Raw genomic sequence first — 18,893 nt, forward strand, 5'->3', positions numbered from 1 at the left:
GAAAAACATATTTCAAATCTGCTGTTAATATGATAATGGTTGACAGGATTTGGGCAGGATGGGGACTGACATAAAAGCAAATTGGAAATAAAGACTGCTGCTCTATATCAAATGTGGCTGTCACATGGTGCAGAGCAACTCTTTCTGTGTGTGTTTATGATGGAAACCAGGAAACCAGCAAGATAATTTTGTTAGCACAGGCAAGTTTTTGGATTCTTCATGGCTGACAGTGTCTTCACTCAAAGTACAGAACCAATGTCTGAAAAAGCAGCCTTTACTCTGCTTAAACAAATGACTGGGTAGCATTAGGCTGCTTTTTTAGTTTGTACAGACTGATACACAACGAATCCAGACCCAGAGTGCTGTCTTGTGCACCTGGCAGCTGTCCCTCTGTGTGCCTGTGGAAAACTCCCATTCCCCCAGCAGCTGCAGGTGTCACATGAGGCTGCTGCTGCTGCAGCCAGGAGAGAGAAAGGGTCCAGATTTAAGGTCCTGAGGTCAAAGGTCCTTTGAGGAGGGCATTGAATCAGATAACAGGCGCTTCAGTGCAGCATTACATTTATACATTGCCTGCCTGGAAACATACTAAAACCCTTCACATTGAGAAGATGTGAAGTTCCTATAAACATAGATGAAATAAATAAGGTGTCCAGTCAAAGAAATTAGAACTGAAAAGTATTAATTAATCTAATTTATATGCTTATCAGTTTCAGGAGTGAAAGTGATCTAGGGGAGACATTTAACTGATTTTACAATTGGCCTGTAGTTCACTCTCAAGAAGAATTTACTTTAATGGGCAAACATACTGAAAAGATAAGTCATAGTGATATTTGCATTCAGATTATATTTACTGCTCTCTACAATCTGTGCATCGTTGTAAGTCAGCTCAGGTCTGTGAAGTTACGTTTGTGTGGGACTGTACTTCCTCTAGAAAGCTGATGAGGCTGAGACTCTTTGGGTCTCGTGCATAAAATCTGATTTGGGATTCAGAGTACTGCTACGTAGATTTCACTCAGAAAGATAAACTCTTTCCTCTGAGCAATGGCTAGCATTTTTGTGGGCAGCAGCGTTTGATCTGTCAGGAGAGCCAGGAGTTCTGCTCAGCAGAGTCACCTGGGGGCAAGAGGCCTCAGGGTGCCTCAGGTCCAACCTGTCACTGCAAACAGGCCACAGGCCAGTCACGCAGCAAGTACCTCAATGTCATCCCAGTGCTTCTCATCCTCCCACTGTGGACCCTTGAGGAGAGTCTTTTTGGAAGTGTTTCCATCTACTCCAGGGCTGTGATGGTGTTCACAGGGGTTTTCAGGCGAGGGAAGAGATGAGAACATCGACTCCATGTTCAGAAGGTTTGATTTATTATTTTATGATATATATTACATTAAAACTATACTAAAAAGAATAGAAGGAAAGGTTTCATCTCAGAAGGCTAGCTAAGCTAAGAATAGAATGGAAAAGAATGATAACAAAGGTCTGTGGCTCAGACAGAGAGAGAGAGCCAGCTCTGCCGTGACTGGTCACTAATTCCAAACATCCACATGAGACCAATCACGGATCCACCTCTTGCCTTCCACGGCAGCAGATAACCATTGTTTACATTTTGTTTCTGAGGTCTCAGCTTCTCAGAAGGCAAAATCCTAAAGAAAAGGATTTTCACAAAAGATGTCTGTGACACACTCCCTCCTCTCAGGTGGCTGCAGACCAGCTCTCTTCCTTTCTTAGGCTGAGCAAACCCAGTTCCCTCATCTCCCTCCCTTGTATCTCATAGGCTGCAGTAATGGGTATTCCTGTGGATTTTCTTGCCTTTGTTTAAAAATATGGATAACTGGAATGTTTGGAAGCTGCATTTGAGAGGGCAGGAAACAAGACCAAAAATATAGCTGTCCTCCCACTGCCTAACCCTAAAATAAAGAAAAGCTTGCCTTTGAACTCCTGGAATAGGAAAGACAGTACCCATTGCATAGAAGAGAAGAATTCCTTATTATGGTTTTTCAGCTTTTCACTTACAGATTGTATTCAGGCATGGCATGGTAAAATGTAGTAAGCAGCTGTGAAGAGATGAAGCAGCTGATATTAATATATACACAGATGTGGAAGGTAAAAAAATCCATAGCAGTTATCATCATATATGCTGATTTTACCCACTTCCCTTTGCCCAAAAAATAGTTCATGTTATGAACACATGTATTTAAATATATTTGAACATAAAAATACATATATTATGAGAAATAAATTCATAACAAATGTCTTCTTTTTAGATATGGGTACCTTAACTGCATTCATGAAATCTTTGGACATGGTTGTCAGTTTGCAATGTGCTGATGAGCATGTGTGAGTCCCACCGGCCCTTGTCATTTTCTCACTGTCACACAAAGCTGTTGAGGGTCACTATGTGTTGTAGCCCTCCCTTCCTAGTGAGCAGAGTGTATCCCTGCTGCCAGGGCTGTGATATGAGTGCTGTCATAGCCCCATCCTCTCCTTGTACCCTTTTGCACTGTGCCTCCTGTAAGCGTGATGAAAGGCATCTCTGCACCCAGGCAGGGAAGCTGGGCCACTGGTTGTTCCTTTTTCTGACTCTCAGATAAAACAGGTTTCCTGCCAAGAAAATTCACGTTGGCCTCGTCTCTGCAAGGGGGTCTCTCCCCAAGTGGAAATTCATTATTTATTTCCTCCAAGAACAAGTGATTTCCTCATAAAGCTGACCTATTTCTGTAGATCATGTGCCAGTTTCCGCTGCTGTAGCTGTCTGTACAGTTGTGCTAGTGTGGTGGATTTACATCAGTAAAGCAGCCACTCCTGTCACAGGTGGCAATTTGTACTGAATAATTGTAGCAGAGCTCGTGCACAAGAACCCATGTAAAGTGCATATTGTACATATTTATTGTACATATGAAATATAGTGGCTTATAGGAAAATGCATGCACTTTTGTGGTACTTTGAACAGTACTCAGGCATAAATGAGATTCTGTGTGCTGTACGTACCCCTGTTCTAGGTTACTTTGAGAATATTTGTTCATTATTATTTTATTCTTGTTTTTCTTATTAAATATTAACTGCAACACAGCCTTGTTATTTAAGACTACTACCTCCAGAGATTTACTGCACATTTCACACCTTTTTTTAATGTAATTTTAGTCCGATAATTTTTTGACTCATTATAAATTTCTCAGTGTAGATTCACTGCACTAGGTTTACACCATAGTAACACATTACTCAGTGTGGAATGCTGATCTCACCTTTTGCCTGACAGTTATATAGAGGAAAAAGAGGGGATTTGTGCTTATTTTGAAATGTTGACACACTAGCACAGTGTTTGCCAACTTTTATTATCTTGATGCAAATTTTCTCAGCCATGTTTTATTACACTGAAATTTGGGTTCAAAAGGAAAAATATATATTTTTTAAAATGCAGGTTGCTAGTATTCACCTTTTCAGTGGCAAATCATTGAGCTGCTTGAAATTCATTCTATCATGCAACCAGAACTGGAACTAGTTTGGACCTGAAAATCTGATGATAAGCACAGTGGTGTGGCGGCCATTGTGACTTGTCATGGCTTCACACACCTTTAAAACATTTTGAATAACAGCTGAAAAGGTAATATGCGGCATGTCAAAATTTGCAAGAATGGAGGGTTGTTTCCCTGAGGGTAAGTATGCTTCATATTTTTGCAGCAGGTGGAAAAAGCAATCTGCAAAAATTCCTCCCATATTCCATCAGGAGCTCCTTGACTATGTGCGGTCATCCTCTGAAGGACTGTGCTGGAGGGCTTCCCAACTCTACTGCCCCAAGGCTGTCTGTCAGAAAGATTTATCCCAGAGACATAAACACTAGAAGCTCCGGTTTCTTAGAAGTTGGGCAGTCTGATTATCAAGGTTGAACAGATGTCAGAGGCTCAGAAATGTGGTGGTTTCTGAAAATTATTTTTATGGAACAGAGGGAAGTCAGGGGAAGCCTGAAAATGAAAATATGTGTAAATGACTGTTCATTGATTTTATTTTCTTTTTCTTTGTCCTCAGTCACACAATTATGGCTTTCTGCATCTATTTTCATGACATTATGGCAAATTCATTTTTTGTAGGGACTAACTCTGATGATGATTTGAACCTTCCAGAGTAACCTTGACACTTTGAGAGTTAATGCCTTCTGTCTAACTCTGTAGAAGTGTTAAGTGTGATTCAGCTTTCATCATTTAATCTAACTGTTTTTATTTTTCATTGAAATGGATATGGTGTGGGCAGGTGACCAGATTTTGTGTATGACTTGAGGAAGAGTAAATTTCATGTGCATAAAGAGAAGGTCACTTACAATGTCCAAGTGTTTAGCTGTTTGCTATTTTTTAGACTAGAAAAAAATAAAAAACCAAACCAAAATAAAATAATTGAAAATTTATTTTTAAATTCTTCCTTTACAGGATCAGGAGATTCTTGTCTTGTCATCTGTTTTTATAATATTTCCTGCACAGTACTTCCTTTTTCAAAAATTCCCTGCAGCTAACAGATTCAGAAAAGGAAACCTGCAAATCAACTCAAGTCCATTATTTAAAATAAATAAACATAATCTTCAGCAAGTCTTATTTTGGCATGGACAAAGACTCTAGTCCTAGGTAGAGTGGATAAATACACTTTGAAAATAGATAGTCATTAAACAAGATGCTCTAGTGTTCACATTAGCACAAACAGAAACAGTTAAATTAGAAATCAAATTAGAAAAAAATTATTATTCCATTTAATTTGATTTTTCACTTCATATGTATTCATTTAAACTGTTTGCAATAAATAAACGGATTATATTTGTGATCATTTATATAAAATTACATATATTGATGTTCACACATATTCCACATTGAATTGTGGCTTTTATTGGTAGATCTGTCATTCTTGAAATTTATTGTATATAATTAAGGAGACTTCATCAAATAATGGAAGATAAATTCCATCTAAGTTTGAAAACAATCTATTCCTAGTAGAATGTAAACAGTATCCATTTTATAAATAAATCTACATGCTGTCAACATTTTATTGACTAATCTCCTCAAGCCTGATGGGAAACCAGTCCTTTCTACAGATAGAGAATGCCTGTAAAATGATAGGACTTTTAACAACATTATTCTCAGGGAGTTTGAATACTGCCCGGGAAAAATTTAAGTAATTTATTTCATGCAGTACACCTTGAAAGGAGGAAAAATATTTGTATGCAGCTTTCCTCCAAAAGTGTTTTCAAATCTCCCTTCTTTTCTCTGAAACCTCAAGGGTGGTGATGATTGCCATGGCACAGCCCTTAGAACGCATTTTATTTTCCTTGTGAACAACTCAGCTGACAATCCTGTAACTCAGAGAAGGTCTTATTCATGATACATTAGGAACCCTTGAGAGCTCCCTCTTAAGGGATTTATCCCATTTGTTTCCCTCACTGTCTCTGTCACACATAGGAGTGATAACAAACACTGGATCTAATGCTACAATCTGTATCTCTAAATATCACGGGCATCAAAGAATCAAACCATTATGATTTTCAAAGCCTCATTCACACAACTGAGAGACAAGTTCATTGTCTTCTTGATGTGACTATTAATATCCCCCCAGGGAGAACTTATAGGTTCACAGAGGCGTTTTCTAGGGTTGGTTTGTTTGTTTGCTTTCCAGAGCCAACTTATTAGCTCTCAAAGATACTGTACATGATACTGGCACGATTTCTCAGAGCAGCAATTGAGATGTTTTATTAGGTATTTCAGCTGAACATTTTACTCTCTGAAACTGAGCTATCCAAAGAGGGCTTTTGAGACACTATCAATTCGGTCTAATGTATGAGCTCGAATTATTGTATCATTATAATATGCTGCTTGGTGTCTTTTGCCATTGATTTGCCTACATTTTTTAAATTGCTCAATCAGAAGCCATTTATCTGATAAATTATTAATGAATAAATGTTTGTGATGGAAAAACAAAATACTCGGCATTGCAAATCATGTATCCTACAGGCAACAACAGTCAGAAGTAAACTGCTCTTGAGCCAAGTAAGTGGTTTATGTAATGTGGATGGAAATTATATGTTGAAATAAACACTTTATTGCAAAGAAAGGATGGCTGCTATTCTCATAGACTTTTACAAGACTCTTGTGCATTTATATGTTCTTTCATAGGTACAAAATTTAGTTTCAAGTGTGCAAAGGCATCTGCAATTTTTAGACTCAAACCACACTGCAAAGGTGCTCAGACTGGTTGTTCTTTGCAATATTTTTGTAGAAACCTTTTGATTTAATGTTGATCCTCTACTCACAAGTTTTTTTTTCCAGCTAACAGAATAATTGCAGAGTTAATGTCTTTTGTCAGGTCACATTGACATTGATGATTTTGAGGGCTTAACTGTATTCCAAATTCCTTGGGACTTGATTTACTTTGAATGAAAGTAGATATGTTCATGCCCGAAGCTAGAAATTGTAGTACGGGGTTTGCAATTAAATGCCATATTCACGTTTGTCTCTGTGACCCACGTCTTCAGTATGAAGGCATAGTTAGATTATTTTAAAAACCCTAAAAAACCACAGAAAATAGAAAAAAAGAGAAGATCATCTAAACAATTCTCACTAAATGCTGTTACCATTTTCTCCAGATGTGTTTTGCATTGTTCTCAGTATAAAAGTAGTTTTTCCAGTGATTTACAAAATGGCTGCAAAATACATTTCTGGTCAATGTCAAGGGTGAAATGTAGCAGAGTAGCAGTAGCACAAGTAATATATTACCTCTTTCCAGTAAATATCTAACATTCCTTTTCTTGTAACTCATTTAAAGTAAGCGTAATTAGCCATTTTCAGTCATTAGGTATGACTTTTGTTTGGGACTTAGTATTATGAAATGCATTTGTTGTAATTTTCCTTCCCCCTTCCCCTTCCTCTTTCTTTCTAACCTGTGCTCCAGATTCCAGGCTGCCAATGTTTACAAGATACTGACACAGTACTTCCAGAAACATGACCTGACATGCACTACTTCTGGGGCCCTACTGCAAAAAATTTCTTTTCATTCTTAAACGGGGAATCTGAGGTTTTGTGTTCTTTCAGTTTTTTTGTTTGGCTTGTTGGTTTTTGTTGTTTTTTTATTTTCAAGTATGCAGAGAGTGTCTTCTCTTTTTGTACAGGCTCAGCAAGCTGTACACCATTTCAGCAGAGATGTCCGATCTTTCCATCTGCATACCTGGAGGTGCTTTATTCCCTGAATGGTCTTTTCAGTAACCACTAAAGACTTCTTGGGACTGAACACTGGAACAGATGAGTTAAATCCTTCTGGAATGTTCTTCATCAGACACAGACCTACTGGACTTTCTGGATGTGCCTAAGGACACAAAGGTTAGTGTCTTCCTTAAAAGCCTCAGGTTTCAGGACTGTTTCATTTCATCTTTAGCACCAGGGACTATGTTGCAATTTGTTGCTTGAACAGGGACACAGATGAGTAAAATGGCGATTAAAACAACATTTATATAGATGTCATCATGCTTTTAACTACCTCATAATAAATGTGCTTAGTGAGCTCAGGCAACCTAAAAGTTTCTAAATGACTAGCTGGCCACCAAGAGAAAGCTGTGCCCATGCTCTGAGCTTTATTGTCATTAACCATTTTTGTGGCATTTCTTCTAGACTTGTGTTTAGCGCATTTCAACCACTCCCATTTGATTTACAACCTGTAAAAAGGGGACAATATTCTATTTTGTTTATGAGATGGTTCTTCTTTACAGTCAGTGGGGGGCAGAGTATTTGTTCAACTGTGTGTTTGATTGCTCTAGATGGCATGTAGGCTACAAGGGAATGCCAAAGACATTCACAGCATGTTGGAAAAATTTAATTTCTTCTTAATGGCAGCTATTCATATTCCAGAAACTGTGAGATTTTGATAATCTCACAATTTCATCTACCTTTTGGTTTCTCCTAAAATATTATATAATCTGCTGATATAATTCTGACATTACTTTGCCATATCAGGAAATCAACCTTGACCAGAACAATTCACTGACATAATTTTTCTATGGTATGATTGAAAACATAGAAGAAATAATTTTGATAGCAGATACATGTGCAGAAAGGTGGTAGAATGTGTGTGGGCATATGTTCTCATCAAGTCATGTCTCAGACACATAACTGACAAGGAAAGTAGCAGGATCATAAAGATACATCAGGATTTTCAGCACTAATCATAACACTATAAAAAACCACTATGTTTATAATGATGTGGATCATGCGATGAGCAGTAGAGAAGAAAAGTGAACAATCGTAACCTTGATTTTATTCTATGATTGCCATCTGTTTTTCATTTTTTGCAGAATATTCTTCAGGATTAATGCTCTATCTGGGTTTGGGGGAAGAGGGAGAAAAGTTCTTTTCAGTTTCATTCTGTCAACTTCATCTTATTTCATATGGACATTGAAAAAAACCCTAGTTTTACAGATACTACTTTTTCTTATTAAGCATCTCCTATTAAGTTTATTAAAATCTATTAAAATAATTTCAGGAAACCTATTGGCTAAAGCAGACAGAACTCAAACTTGGTGTAATTAAACTACATAAATTGAGTTCTGCTTTTTCTTTTTTGTGGAGGGATTCTAGTGCTATGATCTGAATAATAGCTTTCTAATCAGCCCTCTTCTGTCTGCTACCCTAGCTAGAATTTGAGTTGTATTCCAAACACCAATTCTATAAAATAAACAAAAGATAAAAATATCATCCCTCATCAAAAAGAAGTTTGCCCATTGGCACCAAGTATCTACTCCAGACAGGAGGAGAAAAAACAAACAAAATAACCAATACAGTTTTATTTTATCTAAGTTCTATTCAAGTTACAGAGAATCTTTGTAACAGACTTCAGTAGGAACAAGAAGATGAATATAAAAATACAAACTCCATTTAAAAGCAGAAGGTTAGAGGAGTTTGCAAGACTGTACAAAGTTTGCTGTATGGAGGAGAGCTGTGTTAGTTCTGCGAGGTGCCCTCAATGTGATACCTTAATATTTTGAAAGTAAAATTGATATAAGAGCATATATTGTAACTTTAATATGTGGACTTTTAAAATAATATTACATCTTTTATACCCGTGTGTGTATACTATGAGGTGAATGAATACCTCAGTTGCAGAGTTAAAATGCCAAATGCATTGTAAACTCCATCTTCCTTCACTGTGTTTGTGCCTGGGAGGTTTGAGTAATATGTCTGTGTGTGACTGATAAATAAACATAAAGGATAGGATTATGGGTTTGGCTAGCTCAGCATTGTTGTTGATAGAATGTTGCTGTTTTAGGACAGATAATGCTGGAAGATAGGACCATGGAATGGTTTAGGATGGCAGGGATCTTGTAGGTCATCAGTTACAACCCGGGCCAGGACACCTTCCACTAGACCAGGCTGCCAAAGCCTCATCCAGCCTTGCCTTCGATATATCCAGGACATCCATAACTTCTCTGGGCAACCTCTGCCACTACTTCACCACTGTGAATAAAGAATTTCTTCCCAACACCTCATCTAAACCTACCCTCTTTCAGGTTAAAGCCATTGCCCCTTGTCCTGTCACTATCTGCCAATATAAAAAGTCCCTCATCCTCCTTTTTATAAACCCTCTTAAGATACTGGAAAGCTGCTATAAGGTCTCCCAGAAGCCTTCTCTTCTCCAGGCTGAACAACACAAGTTCTCTTAGCCTGTCTTCATAGGGGAGGTGCTCCATCCCTATAATCACCTCTGTGGCTCTCCTCTGGACCTGCTCCAGGAGGTCCATATCTTTCTTATGCTGAGGACTCTGGACCTGGATGCAGCACTCAGGTGGGGCCTCACAAGGGCAGAGCTGAGAACGAGAACCACCTCCCTCAATCTGCTGCTGACCTTTCTCTTTTGAAGCAGACACAGGATGTGTTTGGCCTTCTGGGCAATGAGAGCACACTGTTGGCTCATGTCCAGTTTTTCCTCCATGAGAAGCCCCAAGTCCTTCTCCACAGGGCTGCTCTCAATGAGTTTGTCTCCCGGTACTCATACTCAGAACTTGAACTTGGACTTGTTGTACTTCGTGAGATTAAGTATCCTCCATACCTTTCACTTTGCTTACAGTATTGCTACTAAAGCATACTTTCATTAATACCAATATTTGGTATTTTGGATATAAATTTGGATATAAAACGGTGTAAAAAAATTTGCTTTATTTTTCATTTTTGTGGATTTCATGGTTAATGCTACAAAAAATGTTGCAAACTTTATTTGATAGATTGGAGAACAAACTGTCTTTAACAGGTAATAGACATGTTTGTTTAAACAGTGCAAATAAAAATGAATAAGCTAAATTATCTGACTGACTATAAAACCTGTGGAGTTCTACCTGTCCAAATTTTCCATGGTTAATTTTTGTTACTGGTTGAATTTTATCAAAGATATGCAAGTACATTTATACACAAGGCCTGCAAAAGCTTAGGTAGGAAAAGTAAGAAATTACCCTGATGTAAGTGAATGATTATACTGAATTGAGTACCTATATTGTGCGTTTAATGAGGAGGGGGGAAAAAAGGCTTGTGAACTGGGAACGTTTGGCATAACCTGAGATTTAAAACTGATCCTGGAGATTTTGTGCTAGGCCTGCAGCATACAGACTATATCCTGGAGGCTACAACTTCCTCCCAGACGTTGGGAAGAGAGTCCCCTGACACAGGAAACACTGAATTCTGCCCTTCCATGTCCTAGGAGGTTAAATTAATGTGTGGAAACGAAAATGCCTTCTGTCAAATATATTTTGTGACAAAAAACCCCAGAAGTGATCTATCCACCATTTCAGAAGTAGGTCAGAGCTGTGAATCCTAATCTAAAGCAACAAGACTGAAACTCAGCATAAGGTCCCTTAAGATCCAGAAAAACAGGTTGTGTTTAAGATATGTCTGTACCCTTGTCATCACATTTGCCTGTCTCATTGGTCCTCCTGAGAACCACCTTTCACACGAGAGTGACCTCATCTTCCTCTGAGCCACAACTTCTTATCAGAAAGCATAAAGCTACATACCTCTATCTGTAACAGCAAAACAAGGCTTGGACATGAGTTTGATCCCTGACTCCTGCTCATCCATTCAATTTATCCACTTATTTCCTTGGTTTTGCCCCGCATTCCCAGTAGATACACAGTAGATTTCAGGGAGCAGGCAGGGAAGGGACAGTTTCCAAGAAGCAGCTGAGAATACTGACACCATTTTTTTGGGATAGAGAGACAGGATCACCCAAACCCTGGGCAAGAGAATTAGTCCTGGATTGTTCAACTTAGAAACACACACCCTGCCAAGTGTTGCAAAGCCCAGGCCCCCACTACCTCCAGTGGGAGCACAGACACCTTTTAGTGTAAATTTTTCACTGGTCACCGCTTAAAGGACAGAGAATTTGAGAAGAATAAGCTGAGACACCTCCTCTTCCATTTTGAACTCTTAAAGAGGATGTAATGAAAAGTATTTGCAGTATGTATTGCTTTCACACAGTAGAAAACGATTGCTCAAACAACTTCAGTGGCCTCTAATCCTTATCCCCAGGGCCTTTTTTTTTTTTCCTTTCATGTCATTTCTGTCTTTAATGAGATAAAGAACTCCCATGAATGAAGTTATGTTTACCATGCTACTCTTGTGGCAGAAGCTTATCCCCTGTGTCTTGTAAACTCATGGTCTTTTGCTCTCTTTTGTATATAGTCTTTTCTGGAAACTTTAAAAATGATTTTAACCTAGTAGCATGTTAGACATCACATCTATTAGCTGATTCTGATATCTGTCAAGCAATTTCCTCCCATGTAAATTAAAAAACTTGTAAATATAGATTTTTTTTCAGTAAAAATGATGAGAGAGATATGATGATAAGCTTTAACAAAATAATAATTAAATAATTAAAGCATAAACCCATAAATTCTAGACACTTTGTCTCTTCTATTAAAAATGTGAATATCAAACAGTTTTTACAAGAGGTAGCAAAGGATTTATGGCTTTCCCTCTCTCAATAATTTAATTCATGTAAGATTTAAAAAATATTTGACTTAAGAAAATGTGGGCATTTTTACTTACTTGGAAAAAAGGCATTTTAAACAGCGGGATGTAATTTCAGACTATTTGCAGTCAAGAGGCCTCTGCTGAGCAAAATACTCATTCAATTTAGGAATGCAGATTATAATAATTTTCCTATCTCCCTCACAGCAGGATTCCTGCCATCGTTTTGCAAACTCACAGGTTGCAGTATTGAATGACTAGCTAACTTCAGTTTCAGGTAACACACGCTTTAAACGTATTCTCATTAGCTCAGCTTAGTTATAATGCAAAGCTGCTTAGTTTCACCAAGTGAAATGGGATACACTTAAATTGCCTCATCTAATATAATACTCCTTAATACATGCAAAGTGGTTTATGATGGCAAAGCTTGTAGAGCATGAAAATCGGCAGGGAAAGTAAGGTTTTCTGGCTAAAATTGTCAAAAAGAAGTCCTATTTTATATCATTTCTTTTTAAAGAGGTTAAGAATGAGGAAAGACAGATTGGAGTAAAAAATAATCAGTCCAGAAAAATGCAAATTTAGCACATTAACTTTTTAATATATCAGCTCTACCAAACAAGAAAATTATAAACTAAAGCTCAGTAACATCCTTTGCACTGTAAAATTAAATGTAAAATACACAGTGTCCAAAATGTATTGCTGTAAGAAACAATATTTTTCATTCTATCTATTTTATGAAGGGAGTTTTATATTGTGCACCATGTTTCCATTTGCTAGTATTACAGCAATACCCAGCTTGATGTGGCTTTATTAATTTGCAAGGACTTTTTCATTTCAGACAAAGAATTACTTATCTCTCTTCCTCCTCTAAATGCTGAGTCAATATACTCCAATCTTGTATACCTTGCAGACACAAAATCTGATTTCAATAGGACCCCAGAAATACTGGTAACATCATTTGCTTTTTTTCCCCAATATCCTGCACCTGCATTTTGACCATAGGACTATAAATCCTTTTCCTACATCCCTTTCCAATACTTCCAGAAAACTCCAGAGAGGTGTTAAGCTGCTGCAGGCTTTGCAGATGACACCCAAGTGTATATCTCACTTCCTGCAGATGTAACCAGAGCCATCATAAAGATGTTGCACTGCCTAGAGGAAAATGGCTCCTGGAGAAGAGCATCTGGCTGAGAATAAATTTGAGTGAGATCCAGACAATACTGGTTGAAAGACAGAAATGATCCAGACAGCCAGTTGAGCAAGATTCCTATGTTCATGCCTTAAGCATTAGCTTGCAATGAGGCTGTTCATGTCCTTGGAAAAAGGCAGGATAAGCACATTGCTCAGCTGTGGCCCCAGAGAATGAATCAAGAACTCTTCACAGTCCAGTTAAAAGCATCTGCAACACAGTTTTGGGGTTTTTTTTCACTCTGTGTTAGTTTTCACTTTGGTTACAATATGAGGCAGCAAAAACAACAAAATCTAGAAAATGTTCACACACCTCCAAGAAGAAGACCTAGCCACAGAGATCCCTCTGCTTCATTTCTACAACTCACCGTATCCAGGGCTGTTTGGGTCTTCACAGTAAGAGAACATTGCTCCTGCAGTGCAATGTCTCCAAGGCTCCTATTTGCATCAGGATAGTAAGAACTAATCTTGTTCTCAGAGGTACTGCCACTTTAGTTCTCTGGATATCCACAATTGCTTTTTCATTTTCTGCAAATGGACAGCTTCTACAAGAAACAATCTGAAACCTTCTGAGCAAAGAGGGTTCCTGAGGGAGGTTTAATGATTCTCTTCTGGTTATGCAGTGAGCTTTTAGGATCTGTACATACTGCAGAAGCCTTTCAGCAAAGAATTTACTTCCAGAGGTCCTGTATGTCTGCTTAAATTACGACTTCTACTCTTGGGGGCAAAAAGGTTAAAGACGAATGATTTAAACTCTGGGAGGTCATACAAGCATCCTTCATCAGGGATATTTCAGGATACAACAGCTCTTACAGTAACAAATAACTGGCAAATAGAGATAAAAGCATACATGAAAACTATAAACAAGTAATGCCCCATGAAAACACACAACTGGAGAAGCCACACACAATACTTCTGGGGAAGATGAAATCCAATTTCAGGATGAAGCAGGTCTTTGAACCAGGTCCCAAGCCTTGATGAAAAATTATGAATGTCTTTATGAAGGAGAAGTAACTGTAAAACTCTTGGTAGTCACTGTAAAAACCTTGAACCTTCTACCTGAAGGCATTATCTTTTTTTTTTACTCAGTTTCTTCAACAGGGAGCAGAAAACGGCATCCTGGGGTCTTTTTCTTGAGGAGTTTGTTGATGTAAGCAGTCACCTACAGTTTAGTCCCCTAGATTTTGTGAGGTCACAATATGACCAAGTAAGATGTGCTCCTGTAATATTTCCCTTGTATTTCTTTCAGTTCACATTCAGGAGTAAGAAAGAATAAAATAACAATACAGGTCTTCAGCTTTTTACCTTTCTTACTGATGACTGCATAGTTTTGGTTTTTGGGGGATACTTCTCAGAAATTTCTGTCTCAAAAGCAAAGATGTATTCAGAGTGTTCAAGTCATCCTGTTAATTTCCCATGTATGTTTTGCGTATATGAACTGGAACATTGATCTTGATTGGTTAATCTTTGGACCTCACAAGGAAAATACATTCCTAGAACATTTTCCTCCTGGTAATGCCTTCCTTGTAGTCTCTTGTTGGCTCACCAGCTGTGCTGCTTATTACAGCTTCATTCACTTTTTGAAAACTCTTTAAAATGTTCTCCATTAAAAGCTGTGTAGAAAACTCAGTGCATGCCTGTGAAACACTTGGAGGAACATGTAGTTATTGGGAGGAATAAAATAAAAAATGCAAAGCTACTATCCAATTGGTATGTGCACAGCCATGCTGTACTTATTGCCATCATGAATAAAGCATTTGTTTTGCTAAATTGTACGTGTATTCCTAGAGGGGTACTTAAAAGACAGAGCTTGTTAGAGAAGTCATGTAAATGCAGAATTTCTCCTGTTTCAGTGTTCAAATCATAAGGTATAATCATAAATCCTGACAGCAGTCTGACCAGCTAAAAGGGCACACGGGACTCCACTAGAAATCTGGGAATTTCTTTTCCATGACCACTTGTATAACCCAGCTCCTCTAAGGAATAAACAACCAGCCAATCCATGTCATGGTCTAGTGGTGTTGTCCCTCTCCAAATGCCCTGTCACTGCAAGAAGTCCCAGCAGAGACAGGGCGGTGAACATTCCAAAACACTTTCTTGTTCAGCCTCTGTCTCCTGGAGCCTTTGTAAATCAGAAGCTGCAGTGTGAACATTTTGCTCTCGAGGGGATGATGAAAGCTGACATGCTTTGATCTGCTAGGAGACTCAGGAAATACTGCCATAAAAATACTGGGTTCCCTGGAGACTTTATGCTTGTTGATTTGGTTGGTGCTTTTTTCTATATTTTGAACTGTTACTTGGAAGCTTAAATCATTCTTCCTTCCATAAAAGAGAGTTACCAATTGCAAGACATGTATACTAAAGCCTGCCAATTGCCTTCTGTGTCCTTTCTCATTGTTCTGGTAGAGGGTGGCATTTTCTCTCCTTTATTAGTTTGCTGGTGTCTTGATGAAGATCAAGAAAACTACTGGGCTTTTAATGGGCTTGACAAAGTGATTCCTACTTTAACCGCTTTTATCTCAAATACCTCTTAATATTTCAAATATACCACAACTATATTTACAAAAATTTAGTCAGAAGTTTCTTTAAACTTACTAATGCGAAAGGGAAAAAAACCCTAAATAGCTTCCCTTTCCTTATTGTTTTTGATTTACTATTCTTTTTACTGTAGTACAGTAAAAACGCCCTGGGTAGTAGTGCAGTACCATGGTGCAAAACTTTTATGTTTTGTAGCACAAAACTTTTTATGTTTTGTAGCACAAATTCTAGTCTCTGATTTTTCCTCCTTGAAGGTTAATGTGCATTGAAATGAAGGAGTAATGGCATTTTCTTTCCATAAAGTACTTGCTTTTACAGCTGTTTAAATTGTGTGATTCCATCACATGATAATATATACATATTTCTATGTGGATATCTGTTGGAACTTTGAGAATGTCAACTACACCTTCATGAAGTCAAAAGCCTTACCATAAACAAAGTTTGGATATTTGTTATTTTAACATCTTGTGGATGTAGCATTCTAAAACTATGCAAATTCATACATTGGATAGACCTTTCTGATGTACTTTTTTTGTCCAATGTTTTGTAACACTAAGTTATTCCTAAATTATTTCCTTAAGAACAAAAGTCAATGTTCTCATATATGCTTCACGATTATTGGCATGGTCCTAGAAGTATGCAAATACCTTAAGTATAATACAAGCAGAATCTGAACAGAGAAACACACCATTTGAAGATTTACAAGCATCTTAGCTTGCAAGAAAGCTTGTCACTTCAAATTCTGTCATCACCCAAACCAGAAGCATTGCTGTATGGGTTGTGTTGTATATCCAGCTAATTCTTGTCTTCCACAGGCAGTTCAGATTTCACAAGACAGGTATCTCCAAAAACTTGCGTTCTGCATTGTTTGTATAGTGAGAGTTTCCTAGTAATCTTGTGATTCTCACCTGAGAGAATAGGCAAGTTTTTCTTGGTTTGAGTATTTAGGCTCTAATTCGGAAAAAAAGTTGAATGAGACTGAATTGTAAAATTTATGTCTCATTTTTAGAGGTAATCCACACCCAAGTCTGCCTCCCAACACCAAGTCAGCAGGGATTGTGAAGCCATAGGATAATATATAGAAAGTGTATTCACTAAAATACTTCAGTTTTCACTGACTTGTGCTCATGCATTTGCATTCTTATGTTATCATGGATAGAAATGATGTTCAGTGGTAAATGGAAGAAAAACATGGAAAATAAATGGGCCATGCAATTTATCCACTCCTACTTACTGTTCCATATCAAAAATGCTTATTTAATATTTCAGCTCCCTGAACATCTTAAATCTGTTGATGTTTAGAAAAAAGGCTTTTCTACTTCGGCAAAATTCAAAATGTCACAAGAAAATCACCCCATTTGTGATTCAGATTAAAAGATTTGGTACTTTTCAATTTCATGTTCTAAAAATGGCATGGATCTGAAGCTTATTTTCTTCATATCTTCTCTTGAAAAAACCCTCCAAACAACTGGAAAAATTGCCCAACCTAAATAGCTACTCCTTTCCTCACATATATCAGAGATTTTAAGTCATTTTCAGAAGTTATTATAGCTTCCTCCAATCCTCTTATTCTCAGTAACTTTTGGAACCTGGCAGCTCAATCAGGTGTGAAAAATAATCTAATTTTCATAAGCACACTAAATATGTTGGAAGTTGGGTTTTCAGTAAACAGATGACATCAAATATCCTTTTTTTTTTTTTAATCAACGTCCATTCCAAGATAGTTGCACTACCTATAAATGGCAGTGAACTAACATAGAGGACTGGAGCATTTTTGTGCTTATACAAACTGTGCTGGAGACTTGAAGACATGCATTTGGAATCTTTGTCCCTGTTTCTGAATATCATGACTCTTTATTTAGAATATGACTATATCTCAAACTAAAAATAAAATAAGGAAACATTTTCCCATCTTATTTTTTTCCCTCACAAACTGCATAGATCTCACAGGCCCAAACTTGAATTGTACAATCTGTTCCTTGGCCTCATTGGAGGGACCGAGGAGTTTTCCTGCCTACAAGCATAAGCATGTAGCAGAAGTCTCTAAATTGAGAACTTGCTCATTTTAAGCTGATTTTGTAATCAGAAGCCCAGATCTGAATCACATTTTGGAAACATTTGTCTCTTGGCACTGATCACAGGGAGAGTTTAAGGTGACTTCAGCTCCCAACTTAGGCATTTTGCTGAGAAAGTCATCATGATGGAGAGTGAATCCAGACCCTAATGCTTCCACATTCCCAATCCAGATTCCACATGAAACCTGGTTGTAGCCAAAGGAGATAGGAGCTGTGTATTTGACCCCAAGCACATAGATACACTCCTCAGACCCTCTGTCAAAACTTGCCAGAATGTTTAACCTTGGAAAATAAGGACATATGGAAATATTGACACAGCCTTGAAAGTTGTAGCTCAAACGTGTCTGCAGTAAAATGTATTAAGCTTGTAGCTTTGACACAAGAATGGGATGATGCATAACTCAATGAATACAAGAGATCTTTTCCTTTGAAACTCCAGACAGCAATGCTCGATCTGTGCAAAGCTTAACAATATATAAATAGCTCTTTGTCACTTTCATGAATGCTTGTTTACAAACCCCTCAATCCCACTGAGTGCAAATAAAAATTGACAGGTAACACTGTAATTGAATGTGCATGTGTATATGGTGCAGTGCTTGTTTATTTGTACAATGTTGTGCTGGGCTATACCAAACACAATGGAAAAAAAGGAACCATTGCAGTCATTTTAGTAAGTTATTTGGCTGCATGCATGATGTGATCTACTTCTGGGTCTCGTGAATGCATTCAGTTTTACTTGTTAACCAGCAAAACATTATTTATTAATGACTTCTTCATGCTTTATTAAGCCTAATGTCAAAACACCTCTGTGGGACTCTAGGCATGTTCTCTCTTTGTATTAAACCCGTCTAAAGAAAATGAAAAATTATGCATCAAAGCCACAGATAAAACCCAGTAGATATCCTTCAATTTCTCTTGATCCTGGCAGATGATGTTTCTGAGTATTTGTGAAAGCACAGCACTTGATTGTATGCTGGCTTAAATTGAAGCATTCTGCAATCTCAGATGTGTGTAATTAGGGTTCCTTAGAAACCTAACAAGGCTACTGTGGCCTCCAAAGCTGAGCAGAGTGCTCAGATGGAAAATGACAAGTTCACCACAGAAGTAGAATTCTTTCTTATTTTGA

General features: G+C 37.7%; 1 protein-coding gene across 6 annotated transcripts in view; it reads left to right on the plus strand.

Moving 5' to 3' along the window:
* Nucleotides 1-18,893, plus strand: part of HS3ST5 (heparan sulfate-glucosamine 3-sulfotransferase 5) — a 192,075-nt gene that overhangs the window by 92,586 nt on the left and 80,596 nt on the right. For all 6 annotated transcript variants that reach the window (XM_030945399.1, XM_030945395.1, XM_030945400.1 and 3 more), the window contains one exon: nt 7,130-7,337. The gene's annotated coding sequence lies outside the window, so the exon portion shown is untranslated. The remainder of the gene's footprint in view (nt 1-7,129; nt 7,338-18,893) is intronic.

The sequence above is a fragment of the Camarhynchus parvulus genome, chromosome 3 (assembly GCF_901933205.1).
Source record: "Camarhynchus parvulus chromosome 3, STF_HiC, whole genome shotgun sequence".
In the NCBI taxonomy this organism is placed as follows: Eukaryota; Metazoa; Chordata; class Aves; order Passeriformes; family Thraupidae; genus Camarhynchus; species Camarhynchus parvulus.